The sequence below is a fragment of the Scyliorhinus torazame genome, chromosome 20 (assembly GCF_047496885.1).
Source record: "Scyliorhinus torazame isolate Kashiwa2021f chromosome 20, sScyTor2.1, whole genome shotgun sequence".
Lineage (NCBI taxonomy): Eukaryota > Metazoa > Chordata > Chondrichthyes > Carcharhiniformes > Scyliorhinidae > Scyliorhinus > Scyliorhinus torazame.
In genome coordinates this window covers 42178763-42191859 of record NC_092726.1, presented here as the reverse complement: position 1 = coordinate 42191859, position 13097 = coordinate 42178763, and the positions used below count along the sequence as shown (strand labels likewise).

Sequence of the window (13097 nt, the reverse complement as noted above, 5' to 3'; positions counted from 1 at the left end):
GCATTTAAACATTGCCCTCCTGTGAATCAAAAGCATTTAAACAGTGTTCTACGTTAAATCAAATGCATTTAAACAGTGCCCTACAGTAAACCAAATGCATTTAAACAGTGACATAGTAAATCAAATGTTTTTAAACAGGCGCTACAATAAATCAAATGCATTTAAACAGTATCCTACAGTGAACTAAATGCATTATTAAAATGCCCTGCAGTGAATCAAATGCATTCAAACAGTGCCCTACAGTATACGAAATGCTTTTAAACAGTTTCTGACAGTTATCTGAATGCATTTAAAGAGTGCCCAACACTCAAATGCATATAAGTAGTGCCCTACAGTAAATTAAATGAATGTAAACAGTGCCCTGTTGTAAACCAAATGCGTTTAAATAGTGCGGTGAAGTAAATGAAATGCATTTAAACTGTGCCCTACAATAAATCAAACGCATTTTAACAGTGCCCATAGTAAATCAATGCATTTAAACAGTTCCCTACAGGAAATCAAATGCATTTATACAGTGCCCTACAGTAAACCAAATGCATTTAAACAGTGCCCTATAGTCAATCAAATGTATTTAAACAGTGCCCTACAGTCAAACGGACCTTATTTAAACAGAGCCTTACAGTAACACACCAATTAAAAGTGCCCTACTGTAATCGGACTTAAAATGTGCCCGATAATAAATCATGTTTTTAAACATTAAACATGTTTATGTAAAGCGAATTGCTTTGGAGACCTAAAAAACAACTTTCCCGAGGCCAGTATATGCCCTTCCAAAAACTGAACGGGATCCAGCCAAAATAATACTGTTCCATATTTCTATCCAGCATATTAATTCTGCTCCATTTTAATATGCAGCCATATTAAAACGGCTCCATATTAATACTGTTCCATATTAATACTCTTCCACATTAATACTGTTCCATATTAATACTGTTCCATATTCGTGCTGCTTCATTTTAAGACCGTTACAAATGAGTACTGTTCCCTATTAATGTCCAGCATATAAACATTGTTCCATATTAATATTCGCTCATATTATAACTTTTCCATATTAGTAGTGTTCCATATTAATACTGTTCTATATGATTACTGTTACATATTAATATCCAGCCATGTTAAAGCTGTTCCATATTAGTACTGTTCCATATTAATATCTGGCCATTTTAATATCCGGCTATATTAACACTGTTCCACACTAATACAGTTCCATATTAACATCCAGCCACATTCCATATTAATAATAATTATCTTTGTCACAAGTAGTCTTACATTAACACAACAACGAAGTCACTGTGAAAAGCCCTTCGTCGCCACATTCTGGCGCCTGTTCGGGGACACAGAGGGAGAATTCAGAATGTCCAATTCACCTAACAAGCACGTCTTTCGGGCCTTGTGGGAGGAAACCGGAGCACCCGCAGGAAATGCACGCAGACACTGGGAGAACATGCAGGCTCCGCAAAGAGAGTGACCCAATCTAGGAATCAAATCTGGGACCCTGGAGCTGTGAAGATATGGTTCCATATTAATACTGTTCCATATTAGTACTGTTCCATATTAATATTCAGCCATATCAATACTATTCCATATTAATACGGTTCCAAGTTAATATGCAGCCATATTAATACTGCTCCATATGAATAATGTTCCATATTAATATCCAGCCACATTAATGCTGTTCCATACCAATATGGTTCCATATTAATATGCAGTCAGATTAATACGTTTTTGCTCAATGCCTGCTACCCCGCCCCCCACATGGAGGTTGGACATGGCCCGACTTGCCCAGAATGCTTTGTGCAAGAAAATATCACAGGCCACAGATGACTATATTATTAATAACTAGAATGGGGAAGTCCCGCCCTTCACGCTCTGGGAGGCCACGAAGGCTGAGATCAGGGGTGATATCATGGCCAAGAACGCACGTAGAGACAAGGTAGAGAGGGCGGCTAGGCGACAGTTGTGGACTCCATACTGGAGGTAGACAGGCGATACTCTGAGGGCCCGAACAAAGAACTCCTGGCGGAGAGGAAAAAGCTACAAATGGACTTTGATCTGCTCTCCACGAGGGAAGCATTGCAGCAACTCCGCCAGGTACGGGAGACCCTTTACGAACACGGAGATAAAGCCAGCCACTGCTGGTTCGCCAGCTGAGAAAGCAGGCAGCCACGGGGGTAATAGCTCAGATTAGAAGCAGCAGACCGAATCCAGTGGCAGAGCCAAAAAATGTCTACGAGGCATTTGAGACCTTCTACCGGGGGCTATTCACCTACAAGCCCTCAGCTTAGGGATGAAACAGTTCATCGATGGATGGGACACGCCAGTTGTGAGACAGGCTGAAAATGGGACTGGAAGCACCTGTAAAACTGGGAGAAGGATAGCGCAGTGGTGAGCCCTCGTTCCTCATGGTCCCGCCCGCCCCACACATCCCTGTGACGATGGATGTGGCTGTCCTGCAACCCAGTTGTGTGTAGAAGCTGGGATTCGTCTTTCTGGAGCGCAGGAGGTTAGGGGGAATTTAAACAAGTCTTCAACGTCATAAAGATTTTTTTTTAATGATAGAAATGGATAGATCCTCTGCCCCCAATTGCTCGACTGCATAAATCCCACCTTAGTTAGTGTCCCAATCCACCGGACTTTCTACAATACCATATCCAGCAATGCTCAGGAAGAATAATTGTTTTCCTATCCAGCCGACTGTTCTATATTGAAGAAGCTGGTGAACTTTAGAAGGACAATTCTGCCTTCCTATACACACTGCTGTTCACACATCAGTGCACTACGTCGAGATATACTTTGGACTGACTTTTCTGTGTCATTTTTGGCTCTATTGTTCATAAAAACAGATCAAGCTGAGCTGTACGAGATCTGCGTGTCGCCAGTGCACTCTGCTGAACACATCCAGATATAGTCTGGAGTAATATTTCGCTCTTCCGTTCTAACCTGGTGCTCCAACGGACACATGCACCTGCCCTGCAGCCGAACATGTATGTGTTTCATTTCCCAACCACTGTCCACACCCACTGACCCAAGCTGTACTTCAGAAGCCAATCTGCCTGTGCCATTCGCCTTGGATTGTTTCGAAATCCCACGTCAGGCTCGAATGCAGGTTACGATTCTTTATAGAATCATAGAATCCCTACAGAGCGGAAGGCGGGTCATTCGGCCCAACGAGTCTGCACCAGCCCTTAGAAAGAGCAACCTATTTAAGCCCACACCGCCACCCTATCCACATTCCCGCAACCCAAACTAACCTAAAGGGCAATTTAGCACGGCGAATCCACCTGACTTGCACATATTTGGACTGTGGGAGGAAAACAGAGAACCCAGAGGAAACCGTGTCAGAGAAAGTGCAAACTCCACATGGACAGACATCCGAGGCTGGAATTGAACTTGGGTTGCTGGCGCGCTGAGGCAAGCTTGCAAACTACTGTGACACCGGATTGCAGCCTCCTGGACTCTGCACTGCACAGATTCACCGTGTAGGACAATCTCTGGGGTCTCTGACAGCCTCTTTTTTGTTTTACAATGAAATACACAGTTCTTAAAATTTAGAGTAGTCAATTATTTTTCCAATTTATGGTGGCTAATCCACCTACCTCTCACATCTTTGAGTTGTGGGGTGAGACTCACGCAGAACCGGGGAGAATGTGCAAACTCCACGCGGCCAGTGACCCGGGGCCGGGGTCGCAATGTGGACTGGGAACTTCAGGTAATTAGTAGAGCAAAAACGGTACAAGAAAGGATACAGGCAGGTAAAATGAACGAACGTCCTAAGTAATTTTACCAGCTCATTAAGGGTAAAAGGATAACTCGGGAAATAGCCGGAAAACATGGGCTATCGCTTCTCGGCCTTTTGGTTCAGATCAAGTGTAGTATCTGTTCTTATCAGTTTAATATCTGGTATGTCCCCTTCGGGGGACCGAATATTAAATTGATTTTTGGGACACGGAGATGGTTCAGGGGCTTTCTTGCTCCGCTCCAGGCATCAACCCGGTCTTGCAATGTTTCCAGGAATGGTGCCTTCACCCCGCTTTGGGCACAAATAGTGCAAAAGCAGAAAATGGCGCAAAACCTGGCTTCCCCTCTTCTGTCTTGTCCAGTTGTCTCATCCTGACCAATTAAAAAATTTTCAGGCTCCAGAGCATTGCTAGCTTTTCTGCTGGCGGGCGCTTCACGCACTAATGTCGTGAGCCTATGGGCTCGCGGACTTGCGGCAGCCAGGCTCCGTTTTCAGCTGATATGCCAAACAGATATCCTGCTGCTTTTTACAGGCCACTCACCCTCACCCTCGGATGCCGACTTGCCTTCTCCTCACTTCAGTAACCACATCCCTTCATCCTGCACAACGGGGAAGTGTGGCGACAGACTGAACGGCATCCTGATTTGGATGTAGGTATACCTTCACGGCGTCTCTTTTCGTTCTCGTGACTCCACGACCAACACGCCAGGGTGGAGCTCAGGGAGACTAGACATTGCCCCCTGTTGGATTCCGCCAGTACTCGCTGCTTGCACGGATTACCCTTTGTTCGGCAAAGGTGGAGATTTCTTCGACTCCCTCCGTTGGGTGTCACTGGGCCTTCACAGCGTCTCCATTTAATCTGGTGACGACAGGGGGCGGCTTGCCAGACGATGTCTTCCTGTTGTGTTTTACTGGTTCTGCATGCACAGACTCCACCGTGCTCGGCCAAGCTGGAGGTCTCTTGACCAACAGTGAGCGTAGACTAAAAGTTCCAAAGCACAGTCGAGCGCAGCAAGGTGCTCCTGAAAGTCGGTGGACGAGGAGGACAAGAGCCATAGCCGGAAAATATTGGCTATCGCTTCTCGGCCTTTTGCCTGAGATCAAGTGTAGTCTCATTTGATCGTGGGAAGCTGAGGATCTCGATTACGATCGTGGATAGGAGAACTCGGAGGAATTGAAGTCGTCAAAGAGGAAACGTTTGGAGCTTGGCTGCTATTGGTGGATCGACATACTGGCCTAAACCTCTGGTTTAGGCCTAACGCCGAAACAGTTCAGACCCAACGTACGAGCTATGGATGCAGCTGCATCCCGACCACCAGGCTGGGGAGTGCGAAACACTGTCCGAGTCACAGTGAAGAAAACGGAAGGAGAGTCACCTTTGGATCGGATTCTCTTCGTGAAGCGGGTGCTGCTCGAGTGTTGTGGGTTTAAAGCAACAGAAATCTTCTGCTTGCAAAACTTCCCCAAGAATGGCTTCTTTGATGTCACCTTCAAGAGCGGCGCAGCGTGCATCAAATTCTTGAACGTCTTCAAGGAAAAAGGTAACCAGAGTCCCCTGTCGATCCTGACTGCGGAGCCTCTGTTTACACTACCGGCACAGCGAAATCGGGTTGTTACACTGCACACCTACAACCCCCACGTCCCTGTGTCTGATGTGCTCACGTTCCTCGCCAGGTACGCTGAGCTGAAAGTGACAGCGTGCAAGTGAAAGACACCTTCGGCATCTGGACAAGTGAGCACCAGGTCAAGGTGACCCTAAGAACGGACAGCAACGGAGCCATCCTGCATCCCCCCTCCAATTTCGCTATTGGAGTAAATCGTGGCTACCTCTACTACGTGGGACAGCCACGAGTATGCCACACCTGTGTCAAAATGGGGCATGTTGCCGCAAACTGCAGTGTGACCTTCTGCAAGAACTGCAGGCAGGAGGGACACATGACTAAGGACTGCAAGGAAGACAAGTGCTGCAACCTGTGTGGGGAGGCCGGCCATCTTTACAGGGCCTGCCCGAAACGCGGGGCGACATATGCACAGATCATCAGCAGCGGAGTCAAAAAGGCGACCAGAGAGGAGGAGCATACACCCTCCACCGAAAAAGACACCACGGTTCAGAATGAGGAAAAGCAACAGAAGGGCCCCCAACAAAAAGAGGAGGCCCCAGCACCTCCTGACAACCCAGCCCCAGCCCCATCTGATGAGGAACACTCAATGGAAGAGGAAGAGGATGGGACAAAGAATAAAGAGCCCTGGGAAACCGTGAACAGGGACAAACGAAAGAGAAAACAAAAAAACAAACTGAAGAACCCCCTGAGGGGTAGTGGCAAAAAGCGACACCTCTCAGCCGGCGCACTTAGTGCCGACACCTCATCCGATGAGGGAAAACAGGACAAGAATCGGCCTCAGATAAAGAGGCAAAGCACCAACGTGGAACGGAAGGCACAGACCCCCCAGACCACCGACCGGGAAGAAAACAAGGTCACAGACCAACCCCCGATAGCAACGAGCAGCAACAACCCAGGTGAAGACCGGCCTGCAACCCCAACACCTACTGACTGCCACGACGAACCCCAGGGCTACACCACCCCCCCATTGCATCTGCATCAAAATCACTGGGCCAGTACGGACCAGAACAGTTTTCTCAGCCCTGCAACTGTGCTAAAGTTTGCGAGCACCACCGGCATGCTGGGGAACATTCAACAGCTGGAACAGCCAACTGTATAGACTCTGGGCTCTTGGAACTGGTAAATCTATCTTTTTATAATGGGTTTAAAAATTGCATCCATAAATCTGCGAAGCATCAAAGATACTTCGCGGTGTGTAGCCACACTCAACTATTTGGTAAATGTAAAAGCTGACCTACTGTTCCTGCAGGAGTGCGGAATTCCGCACCTCAGCAACTACAGGCGCTGGTCGAGCTGGTGGTCCCACGGGCCATCCATCTGGTCAGGAGGAATCGACTGCCGCTCCTCCGGCCTGGGTATTCTGCTGCGGGGAGGCAACTTCACCATCTCCGACGTTAAGGGGGTGGTGGGCGGGCGCCTCCTCGTAGCAGACGTGAAATACAAAAACACCCCTCTCAGACTTATTAATGTGTACGCCCCGGCCGTAAAAAGTGAGCGGCTGGCAGTTCTTCAGCAACTCCCAATGCTGTTGGCCACCTCCAAGCCGGTCATCCTGGGTGGTGACTTCAACTGCATCATCGATGCGGCTGGACGATCCAGCAAAGCCGACAGCAAACTAGACGCCACGTCCAGACTCCTGATGGAAACGGTAAAAGACGCCAAGCTGCTCGACGTCTGCAGCAACCCTGCAGACGGCGCGCAACGTAGATACACATGGTCACGGCCAGACGGGTCCGTCCGCTCCAGGATAGACTTCTTTTTTGTGTCCCGAGCTTTCACGGTCAGGTCCACCGACGTAACGCCGGTGTTCTTCTCTGACCACTGCCTCCTACTGGCCGACTGCCACCTGCAGGAAGACCAGGGGGTAGGCAGGGGGACGTGGAAGCTAAATGTAAAACTGCTGACCCCTGAGAACATCGAGGAACTCAGGAGGGATTACAAAGGTTGGAGAACCGTGAAACCCCTCTTTGAGGCCCCACATCTCTGGTGGGAAGCAATCAAGGGGAATATCAAGAGGTTTTTCATCCTCAAGGGCGTTCAAAAGGTGAGAGAGAGACGAGGGGTCATGTCCAGGCTCCAGAAAAGTATGCAAAATTTGCTCCAGCTGCAGTCGATGGGGGTGGATGTCAAGGAGGATCTCCAAGAGGTGAAGAGCCAGCAAGCCTCGCTCTACACCTCGGAGGCCTCCAAGGTTATCTTCCGTTCCAGAGTCCGCTCTGTGGAGCAGGACGAAAAGTGCTCACGCTTCTTCTTCCAAAAGGTGCACAGAGAGACCTCTGTGATCAGCAGCCTGAAGGAAGAAGATGGCTCTGAAAAGTCATCGCAGTCTGACATCCTGAGGATCAGCCAATCCTTTTATGCCGGACTGTATGACCTGAAGCCAACAGATAGCACTGTTTCCCAGACCTTCCTGTCGACTATCACGGAGGTCATAGGCGACAGCGTGCTGGAAAACCTGGACAAACCACTAACTCTGGACGAGCTGACAAAGGCCGCCAAGTCCTTCGAGACGAGTAAAACTCCCGGAAGCGACGGCTTACCGGTTGAGTTGTATTCGGCTCTGTGGGACTGGATCGGCCCAGACCTGCTGGAAGTGTACGAGAGTATGATTCTGGAAGGCAGCATGTCAGAGTCCATGAGGAAAGGCATCATCACCCTCATCTACAAGCAGAAGGGGGAAAGGGAAGAAATTCGAAATTGGCGACCCATTTCACTGTTGAATGTGGACTACAAAATTCTAGCAAAGGTCATCGCCAATCGGGTCAGGTCTGCTCTGGAGTCGGTGATCCACCCTGACCAGACCTGTGCTGTACCCGGCAGGAAGATCTCTGATAGCCTCGCGCTACTCAGGGATACGATCGCCTACGTGCAGGACAGGGGGGTGGACACTTGCCTCATCAGCCTTGACCAGGAGAAGGCTTTTGACAGAATATCGCACACCTACATGATGGATGTGCTCTCCAAAATGGGGTTTGGGGAGGGAATTCGCAATTGGATCAAACTGCTCTACATAAACATCTATAGCGCAGTCTCAATCAATGGGTGGGAATCAGAAAAGTTCCAGATCAGATCTGGAGTCAGGCAGGGCTGCCCTCTCTCCTCTGCCCTTTTTGTGTGCTGCATAGAACCCTTTGCCGAGTCCATCAGGAGGGATCCGGGTATAAGAGGAGTGACGATCCCAGGCAGTGGAGGCATGCAAGTCAAGGCCTCCCTGTACATGGACGACGTGGCCGTCTTCTGCTCGGATCCTGCGTCTGTACGCAGGCTCTTGACCACCTGCGACCAGTTTGAACTGGCCTCTGGAGCCAAGGTTAACCGGGGCAAGAGCGAGGCCATGTTCTTTGGGAACTGGGCCGACCGGTCCTTTGTCCCCTTCACTGTCAGGTCAGATTACCTGAAGGTGCTGGGGATATGGTTCGGAGCTGCTGGGGCGTGCACCAAAAACTGGGAGGAGCGCATAGGAAAGGTAAGACAGAAACTGGGCTGGTGGGAGCAACGCTCCCTCTCCATTGCGGGCAAAACCCTGGTCATCAGGTGTGAGGTACTCTCGGTGCTACTGTACGTGGCGCAGGTCTGGCCCATAACCCGACCCTACGCCACAGCAGTCACCCGGGCCATCTTCAAATTTATCTGGCGATCCAAGATGGACCGTGTCCGAAGGGACACCATGTACAAACCTCTGGAGAAGGGAGGGCGGAACGTACCCAACGCCTCCCTCATCCTGTTGGCCACCTTTGTGTCCAGCTGCATCAAGCTGTGCGTGGACCCCCAGTATGCAAACACCAAGTGTCACTACATACTGAGGTTCTACCTGTCCCCGGTGTTGCGAAGGATGGGCCTGGCCTCATTGCCGCGGAACGCTCCAAGTAGTTGGACCGTACCGTACCACCTGTCCTTTGTGGAAAAGTTTTTGAAGGAAAACACCTTTGACCACAAGGCAATGAAGCAGTGGTCAGCACGTAATGTCCTCGAGGCCCTCAGGGAAAAAGAGACCGTGGAGGACGTTGGATGGTTCCCTGAGCAGACTGCCAGAGTCATCTGGCAGAACGCCTCATCACCAGAACTTTCAAACAAGCACCAAGACCTAGCTTGGCTGGTGGTGAGAAGGGCCCTCCCTGTCAGATTCTTCATGCACACCCGAAGGCTCTGCACCAATGCACGCTGCCCTCGGAGTGGCTGTGGGGGAAATGAGACGGTCACACACCTCCTTGTGGAATGTGCCTTTGCAAAGAAGGTCTGGAGAGAGATGCAGTGGTATTTGTCAAGGTTTATCCCAAACAGATCTGTGACACAGGACTCTGTGCTCTACGGACTGTTTCCAGGGACACACACCGAGACAAATATCAACTGCTGCTGGAAGGTCATCAACTCGGTGAAAGACGCTCTTTGGTCTGCCCGAAACTTGCTGATCTTCCAGTGCAAAGAATTGTCCTCGACCGAGTGTTGCAGACTGGCACATTCCAAGGTCCAGGACTACGTGCTGAGGGACGCACTCAAGCTTGGGGCAGCTGCCGCCAAGGCGCAATGGGGAAAGACCACTGTGTAAAGTCTTTCCAGCAAATGTACACCGAGGGGCGCGTAACAGTGTAAAGCCCGTCGGTCTGGGCAACCAACACTCCAATGTATAAAACAAACATGCCACTGTAAATATTTCAGAAGGAATTGTAATGTAAAGAGTGATATGTTTACGACAATATCAAAATTGAATGAAAGAAAGTCAAGGCAACAAGTAACCCTGCCGGAAATGTGCAGTCAAGACAATTTGAAATGTTTCTGTAATGCTCATGATAAATTTTTATGAATAAAGTATATTTTTTTGAAAAAAAAAAAAAAAATCTGTTCTTATCAGTTTAATATCTGATATGTCCTCAATCTGGGGACCGAATATTAAATTGATTTTTAGGACTCGGAGATGGTTCAGGGGCTTGCTCCTTCCGCTCCACGCATCAACCTGGTCTTGCAGTGCTTCCAGGAATGGTGCCCTCTCCCCGCTTTGGGGCGCAATATGTATAAAAGCAGAAAATGCCGCAAAACCTGGCTTCCCCTTTTCTCTCTTGTCCAGTTGACTCATCCTGACCAATTTAAGGCCTTTCAGGCTCCAAAGCATTGCTAGCTTTTCTGCTGGCGGGAGCTTCGTGCACGAATGTTGTGAGCCGATGGACTCGCGGACTTGCGGCAGGCAGGCTCCGTTTTCAGCTGATATGCCACACAGATTTCCTGCTGCTCTTTACAGGCCACTCACCTTCACACTCGGATGCCGACTTGCCTTCTCCTCACTTCAGTTACCACATCCCTTCATCCTGCACAACGGGGAAGTGTGGCGACAGACTGAACGGCATTCTCTTTGGATGTAGATATACCTTCACGGCGTCTCTTTTCGTTCTCCTGACTCCACGACCAACACGCTAGGGTGGAGCTCAGGGAGACTAGACATTGCCCCCTGTTGGATACCGCCAGTACTTGCTGCTTGCACGGATTGTCCTTTGTTCGGCAAAGGTGGAGATTTCTTCGACTCTCTCCGTTGGGTGTCACTGGCCTTCACAGCGTCTCCATTTCATCTGGTGACGACAGGTGACGGCTTGCCAGACGATGTCTTCCTGTTGTGTTTTACTGGTTCTGCATGCTCAGACTCCACCGTGCTCGGCCAAGCTGGATGTCTCTTGACCAACAGTGAGCGTAGCCTGAAAGTTCCAAAGCACAGTCGAGCGCAGCAATAGCGCACAACAGTCCATCAATTGTATTTAAACAGTGCCCTCGAGTCAATTAAATGCATTTCAACAGTGCCCGATTGTGAATCAAATGCATTTAAACAGTGCCCTAAGTTAAATCAAATGCATTCAAACAATGCCCTACAGTAAACCAAACGTTTTTGAACATTGCTTTAGAGTAAATCAAATGTATTTAAATAGTGCCCTACAGTAAATGAAATGCATTTAAACAGTGACACAGTAAATCAAATGTATTTAAACAGGCGCTGCAATAAATTAAATGCGTTTAAACAGTGCCCTACCGGAAACTAAATGCATTTAAAAAGTGCCATGAAGTAAATCAAATGCATTCAAACAGTGCCCGACAGTGAGCCAAATATATTAAATCGTGATTTATAGTAAATTAATTGCATTTAAACAGTGCCTGACAGTAAATCAAAAGTATTTAAATTTGCGCCTTGGAATAAATTAAATGCGTTTACACAGTGTCCGACACGAAATCAAACGCATTGAAACAATGCCCTCCAGTAAGTCAAGTGCATTTAAACAGTGCCCGGCAGCAAACTAAAGGCATTTAAACAGTGCCCTGCAGTAAATCAAATGCATTTAAACTGCCCGACAGTAAATCAAATGTATTTAAACAGTGCCCCAGAATACATCCAAAGTATTTAAACAGTGTACTGCAGTGAATAAAATATAATTAAATAGCGCACAACAGTCCATCAAATGTATTTAAACAGTGCCCCAGAATACATCCAAAGTATTTAAACAGTGTACTGCAGTAAATCAAATATAATTAAATAGCGCACAACAGTCCATCAAATGCATTTAAACATTGCCCTCGAGTCAATTAAATGCATTTAAACAGTGCCCTACAGTAAATCAAATGCATTTGAACAGTGGCCTAAAATAAATCAATTATATCTAAACGGTGCCAAATGTATTTAAACAGTTCTTTATAGTAAATTAAATGCATTTAAACAGTGCCGACAATAAATCAAATGTATTTAAACAGTGCCCCGACAGTCAATCAAATGCGTTTAAACACTGCGCAAGAGTAAAACAAATACTTTTAAACAGTGCACCACAGTAAATCAAATGCATTTAAACAGTGCCCTACAGTAAATCAAATGCATTTAAACAGTGCCCTACAGTAAATCAAATGCATTTAAACAGTGCCCAACAGTAAATCAAATGCATTTTGTTCCCTACAGTAAACTAATTGCATTTAAATAGTGCCCGATACTCAAATGCATTTAAACATTGCCCTCCTGTGAATCAAAAGCATTTAAACAGTGTTCTACGTTAAATCAAATGCATTTAAACAGTGCCCTACAGTAAACCAAATGCATTTAAACAGTGACATAGTAAATCAAATGTTTTTAAACAGGCGCTACAATAAATCAAATGCATTTAAACAGTATCCTACAGTGAACTAAATGCATTATTAAAATGCCCTGCAGTGAATCAAATGCATTCAAACAGTGCCCTACAGTATACGAAATGCTTTTAAACAGTTTCTGACAGTTATCTGAATGCATTTAAAGAGTGCCCAACACTCAAATGCATATAAGTAGTGCCCTACAGTAAATTAAATGAATGTAAACAGTGCCCTGTTGTAAACCAAATGCGTTTAAATAGTGCGGTGAAGTAAATGAAATGCATTTAAACTGTGCCCTACAATAAATCAAACGCATTTTAACAGTGCCCATAGTAAATCAATGCATTTAAACAGTGCCCTACAGGAAATCAAATGCATTTATACAGTGCCCTACAGTAAACCAAATGCATTTAAACAGTGCCCTATAGTCAATCAAATGTATTTAAACAGTGCCCTACAGTCAAACGGACCTTATTTAAACAGAGCCTTACAGTAACACACCAATTAAAAGTGCCCTACTGTAATCGGACTTAAAATGTGCCCGATAATAAATCATGTTTTTAAACATTAAACATGTTTATGTAAAGCGAATTGCTTTGGAGACCTAAAAAACAACTTTCCCGAGGCCAGTATATGCCCTTCCAAAA

At 47.1% G+C, this 13097-nt stretch overlaps 1 non-coding gene and 1 pseudogene across 1 annotated transcript; both read left to right on the top strand.

Annotated features, from left to right (window-relative positions):
• Positions 1–3837: 3837 nt before the first annotated feature.
• On the top strand, positions 3838–4027 carry LOC140397879 (U2 spliceosomal RNA). The gene has a single exon (XR_011937301.1). It is a non-coding gene; the product is annotated as a U2 spliceosomal RNA (small nuclear RNA).
• Positions 4028–10169: 6142 nt separating this feature from the next.
• On the top strand, positions 10170–10349 carry LOC140397126 (U2 spliceosomal RNA; annotated as a pseudogene).
• Positions 10350–13097: the final 2748 nt, after the last annotated feature.